Here is a 14,983-nt window from a genome sequence, read left to right as displayed (position 1 = left end):
TACCAAAATTAACTTTAAAATATTAAAAAATTAAACATAAATAGTTTAACTACACAGAAGCTAGACTAGGTATCTGATTTTTGAGTGAAAAAAAACATTTCTAAAATTATTTTTAAAGGACAAAGAAAAATATAAAAATAACATAAAAAGCAAATCAACCAATTGAAAAAAATTTTGCAACAAATGAGAGACTAAAATTAATATCCATAGTATATAATGAGTTCTTTAAAATTGGTAAGATAAACCTAAGACATGATACAAAAATGGCCAAAGGACAATTTAAAAAAGAAGAAATGCAAATTGGTAGAAAATAACGCCATTCATAATTGCAAATAATCAAATTAAATAACCAGTGTGGTAGAGCTCTGAATATAATAAAATGGTGGTAGTTATTTACAGCACCAATTTGGGATGGTTTATTAAGCAGTGGTACTAACTTTAACAATGACCTTTCCTCAAACTTGAAATATTCAGTGCACTTGTGTTGAAATACAATTCCACTAAGTCCCACAGACTCTTACAGACTCCAGGAGTGCCACCCACATCCCTCAAAGTTATAGGGGAGCAGGAAACAGGGACTCTGGCCCAAACTCTGATCTGAGCTTCATCTCTAAAACTCTGGCCTCAGCAATTTCTCACTCCTTCCTGACAGACCTTTCCAGTATCTTTTTCTACCTGGTACTTGGTCTTAGTCATACAAAGTATCTTTTGCCAGTCTAACCCTACCTAGCCCTCTGACCCTTTTTAGCACTGACATTTCTATCTTCATTTTTCACAGTTCTCCCTCTGGTCCCTAAAATCAGAAAAAAAAAAGTGTAGTTGCTCTTGCTCTTAGTCTTAAGATTTGATCACCACACCTATTTAAATTGAAGTCACAATATTCCACAGATATCCAAGCCTACTCACCCTAGAGGCCTGTCTCCCATTCTCTCAACACTATGCATGAGGCCAAGATGGCATCCATCCTTCTCTCCTTTAGGGTCTTCTCCCCCAGAGAGGACATAAATGCCAGAGCAAGGCCCCATCCAGACAGAAAATGCAGAGCATCCTTATTAAGCATTGAGATATAGTAAAAATTTAATTTATTAAGCTCTTACTTTAAATACATATTTCTTTTTTATTCTTTTCAATTACGAGTTACATTCAGTATTGCTTTGTATTAGTTCAAATGTGCAGCATAGTGGTTAGATAATCATATACTTTATAAAGTATTCCCCTCAATATTTCTAGTACCCACCTAGAATCATACATAGTTATTAGAATATTATTGACTACATTTCCTATGCTGTACTTTACATCTCTGTGACTATTCTGTAACTACCAATCTGTACTTCACCTTTTTCACCCAGCCCCCCAACCCTCCACCCCTCCGGCAAATATCAGTCTGTTCTCAAATACATGTCATTTATTAAAATGAAATATGTATCATTTTGCATTAGAATTTTGATCATATAAAAACAACTGGCCATATAAAACACAATTTAAGATAATTATTCTAATGCCTTCTTAAAAGCAGGGATTTGGAGGATCTTTCCCTTTTAGAGATTTCTATTTAGGAATGTCACTTCCCCAAGCTGAGCAGGGCACAGCTGGCACTGAGCCAAGGGAACCTAAGTTTCACAATCTATGGTTTCTTATCTAAGCGGTCTCTGACCTGGCAGAGCAGGCATGTATTCTGCAGAGCGAGAGCTGGGAGGCAACAGAAATTTCTCATCTCTAGACACGAAGACTAAGTACACTGAAGCTAATGCCTGAAATTCTGTTTGGCTTAAGGCTTTGTTCCCCCTTAAAATACAAATGTTTTATGAGTTAAACTTAGTGATAGTGGCAAGTCTTGCTAACTGCATACCTAATATCCATTCCCCTCCGCCCATTTTTTTCTAGTTACAGAACTCTAATTTGGAGTTCAGGAGGAGTAGTATGCCCAGATTCCATTTCAGCTAGGGGTAGTCGTGTGACCCAGCTCTGGCTTCTGAAATATAAGTGGAAATTATTGGGAGCGGCTGCCAGGAAAGCTTGTTAAAAGGGGCAGACTTAAAAAAAACAATGGTTCTTTCCCCTTAGCATTTTTCCTTCACAAATGATGGATACAATTCATGGAAGCACAGCAGCCATCTTGCAAACCCAAGGACAAGGACAAAGTGGGAAGATAAAATAAGCCTAATTTTTTTTAATATATTTGTTTATTGATTTCAGAGAGGAAGGGAGAGGGATAGAGAGTTAGAAACATCAATGATGAGAGAGAATAATTGATTGGCTGCCTCCTGCACGCCCCCTATTGGGGATCAAGCCCACAACCCGGGCATGTGCCCTTGGCCGGAATCGAACCTGGGACCCTTCAGTCCGCAGGCCGACGCTCTATCCACTAAGCCAAACCGGCTAGGGCAAGCCTAATTTGTTAATGGCCTTACAGAGCCACTATAGTATTGGCACTATAGTCAGCCTACCTCCTCCCAGATTGGGGGCATCCTACTGGGTTTCCACCTCTAACAGATGCAGCGTTGCAAAGAAATTATCCAGGGAGTGAGTTTTGAAACAAGCAAAAGGTCACAGAGACGTTATGGGCTTTAAGAACTGAACAGAAAAAAAAAAAAAAAAAAAAGGTATCCCTGCAGGAGAAAACAAAACTGGAAGTTGAAGGTATGGGGCCCTGAAGATCAGCTTATCATGAAAAACTTTACTTAGGTTTTTCCCTGCATCTGAACTAAATAAATGGAGAAATAATTCCATGACCTTCTGTAAGTGGGAGAAAAAGCATTTCTTTATAGTATCTTTATGAAACAATTTGAATGCTCAACATACTAACGCTAAAGGATAAATTTTCTGAAACAAATCTAGGTGAATCACAATTTTGTCAAATTGTTTTCATAAGCAACATAGAAAGCCAAAGTTTTCCCTGAATGATGGCTCCACAGGAACTAGTGGGGGGTATGAGGTCATTGATTAAAATGAATGTTGAATTGCTGTTTTTGTTCTCCTAAAATGCAGTTGTTATTGGCTGAACATCTGCAGTGCATAAGTTGGTACAAACATTACCTAGGACCCCTTGAATTTTTTACCAAGAGCTTTTTTTATTTAAGAACTGCAAGATCAAATTACTCTAAAGAGAAAATATAGTCCAATTTTAATCATTAATCTAAAATATTCATGTAAACTTTTATTTCATTCATGATTTCATGCATAAAATCAAAGATAGGCCCAAGGTTCAAACTGGTGGAGAGTTTCCTTTAACTTGGAATTACCTGTACTATCTATCATCACCTCTTTTAGGACAATGTTGCCAGAAGTTGTAGGCATGTTTTGTGAAATCCCACCAACAGATCAATAGGTAGGAATCAAGTAAGTTACAATATTTTTAACCCCACAAAGAATTTGCCAATTCTATCTCACTGGGGTAGAGCAGAACTTCTCAAACTTTAATGTGCAACACGAATCATCCAGGGCTTTTGTTAAAACACAGGCTCTGATTGAGTGGGTCTATAGTAAGGCCTGAGATTCAGCATTTCTAACAAGCTCCCAGGTGGTGATGATGATGCTGGTCAATGGACTACACTTTCAGTAGCCAGGGAGTAGAGCATGGCTACTCATCAGGCTGCTCATCAGGATCATTTAAGGACCTTGTTAAAAAACAAACAAACAACCTGCAAAGTCTTGGGCAACATCCCAACTCTACAAAATCAGAATCTCCGGGAATGAGGTGCAGGGGTTTGTATTATTAACTATCTCCCTGGGTGATTCCTATTCAACCGTAAGCTGCACCTGGTCTGCAATGAGTAGATCAGCATGGTTCAAAGAGTGGCTGTGCACCCTCTAAATCAGAATCGCCTGAGGAGCTTGACAATTGTGCACATAGCACTCTGCAGATACCTCCCTTCTGCTGCCTAGAAAGAAGGCAAATGGTGGAGGGAGAAGAAAAAATAAGGAGACAGTGTAAAAATGGAGATTGACGTCATTTCAACTCCCACCTGGCAGAAGTAAAGAGGGCCAATTCTCCTGGAAGTGACAGCATGGAACATGCCTCCTGCTGCCTGACCACCTGCACCTCCTTCCTTCTTTTCCTTTTCCTGGCAACCGAAGCAGCCAAGGCGACCCCTCAGGGCTGCTGGAGGAGGGGGGGCTGGTTAAAGAGGAGGAGGAGGATTGAAGAGAATGAAATGGGGGGTAGCTAGAAAAATAAGGTGAAGGTATAGGAATTATAAACAGCTTTAGGCTTCTGTTCATATTACAATTCAATTCAATACAAATAAATAAATACCTATTTCAATATCTGATGCTTGCTGAAATGATAAGATATTATTTGGCCAAAAGAGTGTTTTCCAATTGCCTAAAATTGCATCTGTGTATGAAAAAGGATCTGAAAGATTGTGAACTGGATTAATCTCCAAGTGGTGAAATTAAAGTACTGTTTCCTTACTTCACTATATTAATCTGTACTGTTTGAACATTTAAACTGAGCATGAGCCCTAACCGGTTTGGCTCAGTGGATAGAGCGTTGGCTTGCGGACTAAAGGGTCCCAGGTTCGATTCCAGTCAAGGGCATGTACCTTGGTTGCGGGCACATCCCCAGTAAGGGGTGTGCAGGAGGCAGCTGATCAATGTTTCTCTCTCATCGATGTTTCTAACTCTCTATCCCTCTCCCTTCCTCTCTGTAAAAAAAAAAAAAAAATCAATAAAATATATTTAAAAAGAATAAATAAATAAACTGAGCATGAATTATTTATAATGAGTAATAATTAATAAAGCCATTTTAATTTGGGGGAACAAAAACAAGGGGTTACTAGGGCTGAAGTACTAGAGGGGACAAAGTGAAGAGTAGGGTATAGGCCCTTTCTTCAAGAACCTCACACACTCAGTAGTCAGAACTCCTGGATGCTTTCTGAGTTGCAGAGATATGCAGATAGGTGGCCCCACACTTGCCTGCAGGGAATGGCATTTGGTCCAAAAGTTCAAAATGGATTCCAAATGCATGTTATTGAGTGCAGATCTGAAGAGGAGTTTAGTAAATTAAAGGAGGGAAACTTATCAAGGTTAATTAGTATGAATAAAATAGCTCTGGGGAGAAATATATGGGTCAGAGGGCTCTAGATAAGGCAACTTTAATGCTATAGAAAGATAGAGCATTCTTGCATCTGTAACAATAAGATGAGTCAAGAGCTCAGCTGGAGATTAAGTAAGTAAACCAGAGACCTTATCAAATATTGAACCACTCCTCATTGCCCTGGGACTTACTCCTCATGGTATTATTATAATAGAATCACCACATGCAAATTATTATTTTTTTTAAAATATATTTTATTGATATTTCACAGAGAGGAAGGGAGAGGGATAGAGAGCTAGAAACATCGATGAGAGAGAAACATCGATCAGCTGCCTCCTGCACACCCCCCACTGGGGATGTGCCCGCAACCAAGGTACATGCCCTTGACCGGAATCGAACCCGGGACCCTTCAGTCCACAGGTCGACGCTCTATCCACTGAGCCAAACCGGTTTTGGCCACATGCAAATTATTAAACAGCAACTAGGCATGGAACAATGATCGCGGTAGGCTTGTATGTCAGAGGAAAGATGAGCTCATGAGGGTAAGAATCTGGGTTAAACAGGGTCTCTTTACTTGGGAATTTCTTGGATACTGCTGACTTGTGGTGTCTACTACTGACCTTAGCTGTAGTCATGGAAAATAATAAACTAAAGGTTTGTGGCCCATACTACTTCAGTTTCCTGCTTAAAGCATGGGGAGAGAAACAGATAAAGCAGTGTGGAGAAAGGGGAGGTCAACAAATTAAATCACCCTTACATATTTGAAAGGTCAGCAAAACTCCCTAAAACTCCAAGCCTCTGAACTTGTACTTTTGCCATCCATAATCGGAAGAGATTGTTCTCATTTAGTTCCATTATGAGGCACCTTTTTAACAGTGAGGAATGAGGGAGAAGAAGAAAAGGGAAAAGATTCCACTTTGGGACTGTATGTTACACCTTTGCGTTGGACAACTTGGGCACCTTCAGCAAAGACTTAGGAGGAAAAGCCTGACTTCATCATCACACTTTTATTGAGTTTCCAGCCACTGTGCTATCTGTTGAGCTCAGGAAAATAAAAGAGAACTGTTTCTAGGAGATGAGAATGGAATGAGGAAAGGGAGAGGAGGAGGGAGGGATATAGTGGTAGAGACAACTGATTATAATACAACTAGGGGCCCGGTGCATGGATTCGTGCACCAGTGGGGTCCCTTGGCCTGGCCTGCACCCTCTCGCAATCCAGGACCCCTTGGGGGATGTCAGAGAGCCGGTTTTGGCCTGGTCCCCGCAGGCCAGGCCAAGGGACCCCACCGGTGCACGAATCCCTTCCCTCTGATATTCATCAGTCTTTTCCATGCTTCCATGCCTGTGCATTGAGCCTCTGCCCCCTGGCGGTCATTGCCTGTCATAGCTTCCAGATGGTTGGCCAGTCACTTAGGCATCCTATCTAATAAAGAGGGAATATGCTAACTGACCCTCACACCATCACAAAGATGGCGGCGCCCACAGCCAATAAGGAGGGAATATCCTAATTGACTGCCCTGCCCTGAAATATGGCGGAGCCCACAGCCACAAGATGGCAGCTCCACATGCCTGCCTCCAGAGTCCCTCAGTTTCCTCAGCCCCCCTGCCGCCTAGGGCCGCCTGAGGCTCAGGTAATCAGGGCCAGCCAAGGCTTGTGCTGCCAGAAGTGGCAGCAGCAGTGGTGCGATGGGGCATTGCCTTCCCCTGATTGCTGGGTCACCTCCCACCCTTAAGGGCTCTGGGACTGTGAGAGGGGCAGGCCAGGCTGAGGGACCCCCTTCCTCCAGCGCATGAATTTTCATGCACCGGGCCTCTAGTGTGTGTATATATATATATATATATATATATATATATATATATATTAACAAGTGGGCCCTGTGGCCAGTTCTGAGTCATGGCCTGTCTTCTCCTAATATTTCCATTGTTTATATCACGTGGATATGCAGCAGGTATGGAGTTGAAAGGGTAGTTACTATGCATAAGGCTAATTTTACTGCTAGAATAAGGTAGGATTTACTAGGTTGTCTGCAGTAACTTTGAAAATATCTGTAATAAAGCATCAACAGCTGAAATCAAAAGTATCTCAAGGAGGGAATTGGGTGATCAAAAATAGGAGATATGTTTTTATTTAAGAGTTTCAATCTCATTGGTAAAATATTCCTTCTGTTAATTAATTTTATTATTGAGCTCATTGAACTGTCTTTCTGGGTTTTCTTGAGTTCTGTCATGACAGCTATTGTGAATTCTTTATACTAAGCAAAATCAGTCAGATGAAGAAAGACAAATACCTTGTGATTTCACTCATAAGTCGAATATAAAACAAAACAAATGAACAAACAAAAACAAACTCATAAAGGTAGACAACAAGTTAGTGGATACCAGAGGGAAGGGAGATGGAGGGCAAAATGGGTAAAGAGGCTCAATTTTATGATCACAAATGGGAACTAGACTTTAGGTGGTGAACACAATGTAGTATATACAGATATCAAATTATAATGTTGTACACCTAAAACCTGCATAATGTTATAAACCAATGTTACCTCAATTAAAAAAAGGAGATGAGAAATAGTCACTGACTTGTTTGCCACCAATTCTAATTAAAGATGAATGTGTTTACAATTTGGAAGAAGGCTGCATTTAGGAACCTTTGACTGGTACTGATTATTTCTGTGTCTCTTAGGGTCTCAGATCTAAAACACCTGGACACATCTCTTTAGAGAAGTTTCTAGTTAAGCTCTAATTCTCCATGCAACATCAACCTATAGTATTCCTGCAGACAGAAATGTTTCTTGATCAAGATTCTGACCTTCCTTCTTTCCTTCCTTCCCTCCTTCCTTCCTTCCTTCCTTCCTTCCTTCCTTCCTTCCTTCCTTCCTTCCTTCCTTCCTCCTCCCCCCCTCCCTCCCTCCCTCCCTCCCTCCCTCCCTCCCTCCCTCCTTCCTTCCTTCCTTCCTTCCTTCCTTCCTTCCTTCCTTCCTTCCTTCCTTCCTTTCTTCCTCTTTTTCAGAACCATCAGAAGAGATCTCTAAGAAGATGCATAAGGAAATTGTCCAGTTGGCCATTATCTGCCTGCAGCCCAGTGTTCTACCAGATACTTTCCAAAACAAGGTACATATAGCACATATGCTTGTTGAAAATTCTGGGTCTTAAACTCAACCTCCATTAGCTTAATTATTGTTCATTATTCATGGCTGAGAGTCTGACATCTACTTACAGCGTGGTTCCTGGATCAGAAGCAGCATCTGGGGGCATGTTGCAAATGCAGAATCTCGGGCCCTACCCCAGACCTACAGAATCAGAATCTGCATTTTTAACAGGTGTTCTGTGTAGGTTTCCAAATTTAAGAAGATTCTCTTAAGGAGGTAATTTTCATCAGGTTCTGTTCTTAACAGGAAACAGATTGAGAAGCAAAAAGCTTAACAGAGCTACAAATACCAAGCCAGAAAATGCGACATTTTGAGTGAATATTGAAAACAAGCTAGCAAACTAATACACCCTGGAATGAGGCCAAAAAGCAGGTGCTGTAAGGACAGTGACTCTAATTATGAACATGGGTATTTCAATGATACAAACCATGGAGCACCAAACCCTTCCTTTTCATACTTTCAGTCTTTCACTGAAATGCCACATGACTCTTTTGGCATAATTAGCTCCCAGATTTATAGTGGGAATTAGACAAAAACATCTTCTCCTTCCTTTCCTTCAAGATGCAGGGATGGGGGCTAGAACATGCAACAGGGAGCACTTCTGAGGCCAAGAGTAAGTAAAACTGTAACTGGAAAGGAAGTGTAAAGATACAAATGCCAGATGAAACACAAGGTCACAAAACTGCAAGAGAGGAGAGGAGAATGATACATTGCCGGGTACCTGGGACCAGAGGGGCAAGAGACAGTGGGATCTTTATAAGGAACTAAGGGAGGGAGTAGGGAGTTATCTCAGGGTGGGGAAGGTGGGTGGCCATTCTATATTAAAGTCACTATCTTGATTTTTATTATTCAGTGCCTGGGCCCAGCTAAATAACTAGGGGAAGATCTGATAGATTCTACATGGGAGTGAAATGATGAAAGAGGTTGAAAGAAGTCTGGAAATAAATTAGTCCAACATCTCTGGACAGGTTGGTGGATTTGAAAGGATATAGAGATGTGATCTTAAAGAGCACACACCAAGGTGGATGTTACGCTTAGAACCAGACCTTACAAAAATAGTGAAAAGATATTTTGCTGCCAGCATCCTATCTCTGCTCCTGCCTTTTCCCCCTTCATTCTTTTGCTTCCTCCAACCCATATTCAAACCCCTAGTTTCACATCTGTCCAACCAATTCTTTTAAGCCTATAGATGTCAACCAATAGACTTGTAATGCTTTCTTAAGGAGGTTGAATTCGACTGTGTACTCTTTAAAGACCAAACCATCTTCCAGACCCACAACAAGGGTGTCCCATAAAACCCTTCAAATCCATGTCAACACACACTTGCTCCATCTATCCCAAGACCAGATTTGTGTACATGACATTCTGAAGGGATAAGAAAGAGGACCTCCATAACTAGCGAAGAGGCTAAAAGAGATGGATGACCTCAAAGTTTCAACCCTGAGTTCTTGAGAAACTGATAAAGCCACTCATAGACTGGGGACAAGGGATTTATTTTAGGTTTAATCTCAGATTTCTCTTTTCATACTTTTTAGTGTTTACTTATTAAGATATTTATAATTTTTCCTAAATAATTGTCATACCTCCTTTTGTTCTCCTTGAATTTCATGTCACTCAAATTCAAATGCCTTGAATTCCAGAGAACAGAATTGGCAAGAAACAAACATCCCAATATTTGACATCAGAGGGTGAATGGTTTCTTTTTATATATTTTTTATTGATTTCAGAGAGGAAGGGAGAGGGAGAGATAGAAACATCAATGATGAGAGAGAATCATTGGTAGACTGCCTCCTGCATGCCCCCTACTGGGGATCAAGCCGGCATCCGGGCATGTGCCCTTGACTAGAATCTAACCCAGGACCCTTCAGTCCGCAGGCCAATGCTCTATCCACTGAACAAAACCAGCTAGGGAAATGTGAATGGTTTCTTAACAATGTTAATTAGAATTTGGTTTTCCTCATGGATCTTGTAGTTTAACCAATTACATTAAACTATTAATTTGAAAGGGGCGAGGAGGAAAAAGTACTACTCTCTCATTACTTTCCTCATATCTGTCATCTTTATAAGGTGTGGAGTTTTTTTGTTTGTTTGTTTTGGCACACACAGATGGTCATGGTGGCAGGGCAAAACTGAACTCAGAAGCATATATTGGCCAAATGGTACAGCTCTCATTTCACATGTGCCCTCGGCATTACTTGTCAAATTAGACATGCTAGTAATATCTATAATTACACATTGCAAGCAGTCAAGCTGCAGTTTGTAGTATACTTACATGCTAATCAGACTTCAGGGAAATCTCCATGAACAATGCATTCAAGCCTCCTCTAACCTCTGAATTGGAGGCCAAGCATAGGTTCTTTTATAATGCCCATGTGTTACACATAATTTCTAATTGTCTTTGATAATTTAGAATGCTTCTTGAAATGAAAAATAGCAGAGAGCTAATCCCCGAGGGGCCTGGGGAACCACTTTAAAGTTTTGCCAAATTTATTTTGTTTTAATGCTATCTTTGCAGGCCACACCAAAAGTATGGCGTGTGGACAAAGTTTAAAACCAAGACTATACTCAAAGATTCATGTGCCTTAACTTCTCATCCAGCCTTTCTGAGACTCTGCTCCACCCATGCCCCTTTCCCAACCCCAACCCATTATGGTCTGCTCCCTTGTAATTTTAATCTATACATACGTATTGAACGCCTATTGTGTGCCTGGCACTGTAGTACAAAGTTAAATGATTCCTATCCTCAAGATGGTCACAGTAAAATGAAGGACACTGATACATGAAGAAATTGTTTAAAACATGGGGTAACTCAATGATAGTGATATAGCCTGTATATTATAGAATTACTGAGGGGGAAAGCCCAAACCAGCCTGAAGTGTGTATATGTGTCCCCATGTACATATATGTGTGTTTTGGAGAGCAGGGAATATGACAGGAACTGGTCAGTATTTGCTAGAATCCCTTTGCCAATTTCATGCAAATCAGTTCCAGGCTGCCTTCATTCTCAGCACCCACATGTGTCTCCTGCTGCAGGAGCCCACTTTGTACCATGCACAGAGAGCTGAAGTGTCTTGGAATTTACTTCCCAAGAGGCAGCCCTATGATTGACAGGTGTGGGGATATAAGTACACCAGCCCATTTGCCATGATCAAGATAACCCTGATGTGTACCCTATACTGTCTCCAAAAGCCCCCCGTGGGATGGGGCCAAAGATGCTCTCTATGACAATATTGCATCTTTGCTTGCCCTCCTTCCTTTCTCAGTCTCTCTTTCTCACCACCCTATTAGTTTTTCCTGTGAACAACTACTAATAAATGACATGAATCCCTATCTCAGGGTCTTCTTCTGGGCTACCACAATTAAGACAAGGAGAGTATACCACAAGAAAAATATAACTTTGTATGGTCATGGATGGTATCTAGACTTGTTGTAGAGATTATTTCACAGTGTGTACAAATATGAAATCATTACGTTGCACATTTGAAACAAACAATGTTATATGTCTATTATACTTCAATTTTAAAAAGACAGAGAGAATAAAAGACAGACTTTTTTTGGAGGGTCCAACTAACCTAGGTCCTGAAGGAATGGAAGAATTTAGCAAGATGAAAAGGGTAAGAGATTCACCCCAAGAGAGGGTAAAAAGGGAGTGCTATGGGAAGAATTTCAGACAGAATGAACAGACGTGTAAAAGTAAAAAATAGCCTGGAATGTGCAAGTACCTACAACTTCATCTTAGAGCATAAAGTCTGAGTAAAGGATTGGCCAGTGATACGTGGACAAGTACCACATGTTCAAAGGCTTGATGCACTTGACGTGCTGGAGCTAGCAAGCAGTCACTTGTTAAATATTCAGAAATTTTATGATCTGGCTGTTAAACTGTGGTAGCTTGAAATTGGCCTTGGTGGGAGTATTTAAACTATGGAAATTTGCAAACATTACACAATAGGGCCTTTTTAAAAATAGAACTATTTTACCATGCAAAGGAGTGTGCTTTATACCTGATAGGCAGTAATGGGAAGGCCACTGACTTTTTAGCAGTGGAGTGTTGTTGTTGTTGTTGTTACTTTAATCCAACAATTTGATACCTCTGTGGAGTTTAGAAAAATAAAAGGGCCTGAACCAAGTCAATGGTAGCAGACATGAGTATGGGGGATGGAAAGATTGAAGAGTTTGTCTAATTGGATGTGAAGATTGATGGACAAGTTGACTGGGCAGATGGCTGAGCCAGGCACCAACTGAGCTGGAGAATATAGAATGAAAGTTAATTTGGGCAACAAGTTCATTTCTGGAAACATTGAATTTCAGAATTCTGAGGGATTGGGCAGTTGTATATATGGATGTGAAGCATAGGCATGAGGCCCAGACAAGTCTGGTAGCCTCCATGGCTCCAGTCACTTAAGTGAGTCCTGGCCAAATCCATTCTCTCCTGGAAGTTGCAGTCTCTGATGCTAACTACTTTAATGTCAGTTTCTACCTACTCTCATAACTCTTTATGCCTCAAGTAGAACACCTCCTCTGAAGGTAGGGCTTCTGTAATTCCACCTCTTCTGAATTTATAGTTCTGTCTCTCAGGCATTCAAGCCAAAGGTCCAAGATGTCACCTAGAATACTCTTCATGTGGCCCTACCTTATATCCTTAGTTAATGGCCCTCCTTCCCCAAACATGACCTCAGGTCAAAAAGTCAGATGTTTCCCTTCAACTCTTCCCTATCTCAGACAATTTCCCAGCTTTCCAAAACAGCTGGCCCAACTGATGAAAGGCAACGTTAGCTACCTTCCCTTGAGAGAGGGTGGTGATAATCCAAATGTCAGGAGAATTAACCTCAGTCCCAAGTACCCATCTTATTTCCTTTATAGGACCGAGGGAATTTAAGAAAATTAGTATCTGGAGGCCGACCATGACTTCTCAGTTTTCTGAGGAAGCTTTGACCTTCACTACATTCCTTCATTTCATAACATAATTTTACTTGCAGATGTAGATTTTAACCAAATTCCATAGGCATTTCTAAGTAATTTTTAAATTAAGTGACATAATATTCATGCTTAATTCCTGACAGCTCTATTACCTCCAGACCCCTTCCTCAACAAAGTTGGAAATGACAAACCAAATACAGACATTTTGAGAATTAATTTTAAGGTAAACTTTAATTCCTGCCTACTGTTAATGTATTCATCAGAGGAACTCTGGAACCTGACATAAATGTATGCCTTTATACTTTAGTATAAAGTAAATCAACTTTTCTAAACTAATAGAGTATGGCATATTATCATTTTAAAATTTAAAAAATGTGACTTGGCAAAAGTATGTAGGTGACTAAACAGATAGCTTCAGTAATGGCTTCATTGTAAAGCTTGAATTTTATACTTAACTAGGGGCCCAGCGCATGACATTCATTCACTGGGGGAGAGGGGTGGTCCCTCAGCCCAGCCTGCACCCTCTCACAGTCTGGGACTCCTCAGGGGATGTCCACCTGCTGGCTTAGGCCCGTTCCCCAAGGGGTCCTTAGCACTGCTGCAAGGTGGGAGAGGCTCCCGCCACTACTGCTGCACTCACCAGCTGTGAGCCCAGCATCTGGCTGAGCTGCGCTCCCCCTGTGGGAGTGCACTGACCACCAGGGGGCAGCTCCTGCATTGAGCATCTGCCCCCTGGTAGTCAATGCACATCATAGCGACCGGTCCTTCCCCTGTTCGGTCAATTTGCATATTAGGGTTTTATTATATAGAATGTTCCTTTTTAAAATATTTTATTGATTTTAGAGAGGAAGGGAGAGGGAGAGAGAGATAGAAACATCAATGATGAGAGAGAATCATTGATTGGCTGCCTCCTGCATGCCCCCTATTGGGGATTGAGCCCGCAACCCACGCATGTGCCCTTGGCTGGAATTGAATCTGGGACCCTTTAGTCCACAGGCCAACACTCTATCCATTGAGCCAAACCACCTAGGGCAGGATGTTCCTTTTTAATGTAGCAGTAACACTTAGTCACCCTAAGAAAAGCATAGAGGGAAAAATCACTCCAACAAATGCTTTGTAATCTAGAAGGTTTTCATTAAAAAATCCAAAATCCCTGCACTAAGCATATTTATATTGAGAATTTTCCCTTTTGAATATCCACATTGTTTTTTAAATACCTTTGGGAAATGTTCAGAACAATATCCAACACCTAGCTAGCTTTCAAAATGTGGACACTATTTACTTTCATCTTTATATTTAGCTCAAAAATAACTGTATTATTCTTTTGCCAACATTTCTCAATATTCTCATAAGGGAACTAAGATAAATCATGGAAGATTTCATCTCAAAGGGATCTTTTGGTGTTTAGGAGTGGAGAGGAAATTTATTTATGAACCATTAGCAGCATAAATGGATATTGCTCTTGGGACATAATCATTTATTATATAAATAAGATATGGCTAAATGACAATAAAAATCACAGAATTCACTTAGATAAACAGAAAACTGACATATTTGGAGTTTTTCTTTTTAAACATACATTATATATATTTAAAGTTTTTTAACTTAAGAAGGTAACTTGGATTGGAATGACTCTCAAAAATGTAATAGTTGAATATTAGAACTTGAATGAAGGGAACTTATTGATGAACTACAAATTGGTTTTGGCTTTAGCTTAATGATGTTTATATTAAATAAAGAATAAATGTTATTTCATAGTCACATTATGCATACCAGCTTAATGAAGCTTTCTCTTGTTCCAAAATAAAATGAAAACTCACAAATTCTAAGATGTATCATCTCACATTAGGCAAATTGTATCTTACTTCTTCATATGTGTAGA

At 40.4% G+C, this 14,983-nt stretch overlaps 1 long non-coding RNA gene across 1 annotated transcript in view; it reads left to right on the top strand.

The window, feature by feature from the left end:
* The window catches only part of LOC308239253, a 262,573-nt gene that overhangs the window by 225,093 nt on the left and 22,497 nt on the right, over positions 1-14,983 (top strand). The window contains exon 2 of the long non-coding RNA XR_013959723.1: positions 8,046-8,146. This is a non-coding gene — a long non-coding RNA (uncharacterized lncRNA). The remainder of the gene's footprint in view (positions 1-8,045; positions 8,147-14,983) is intronic.

Source organism: Plecotus auritus, assembly GCF_963455305.1.
Source record: "Plecotus auritus genome assembly, chromosome: X".
Lineage (NCBI taxonomy): Eukaryota > Metazoa > Chordata > Mammalia > Chiroptera > Vespertilionidae > Plecotus > Plecotus auritus.
This window is presented reverse-complemented; position numbering and strand designations above follow the sequence as displayed.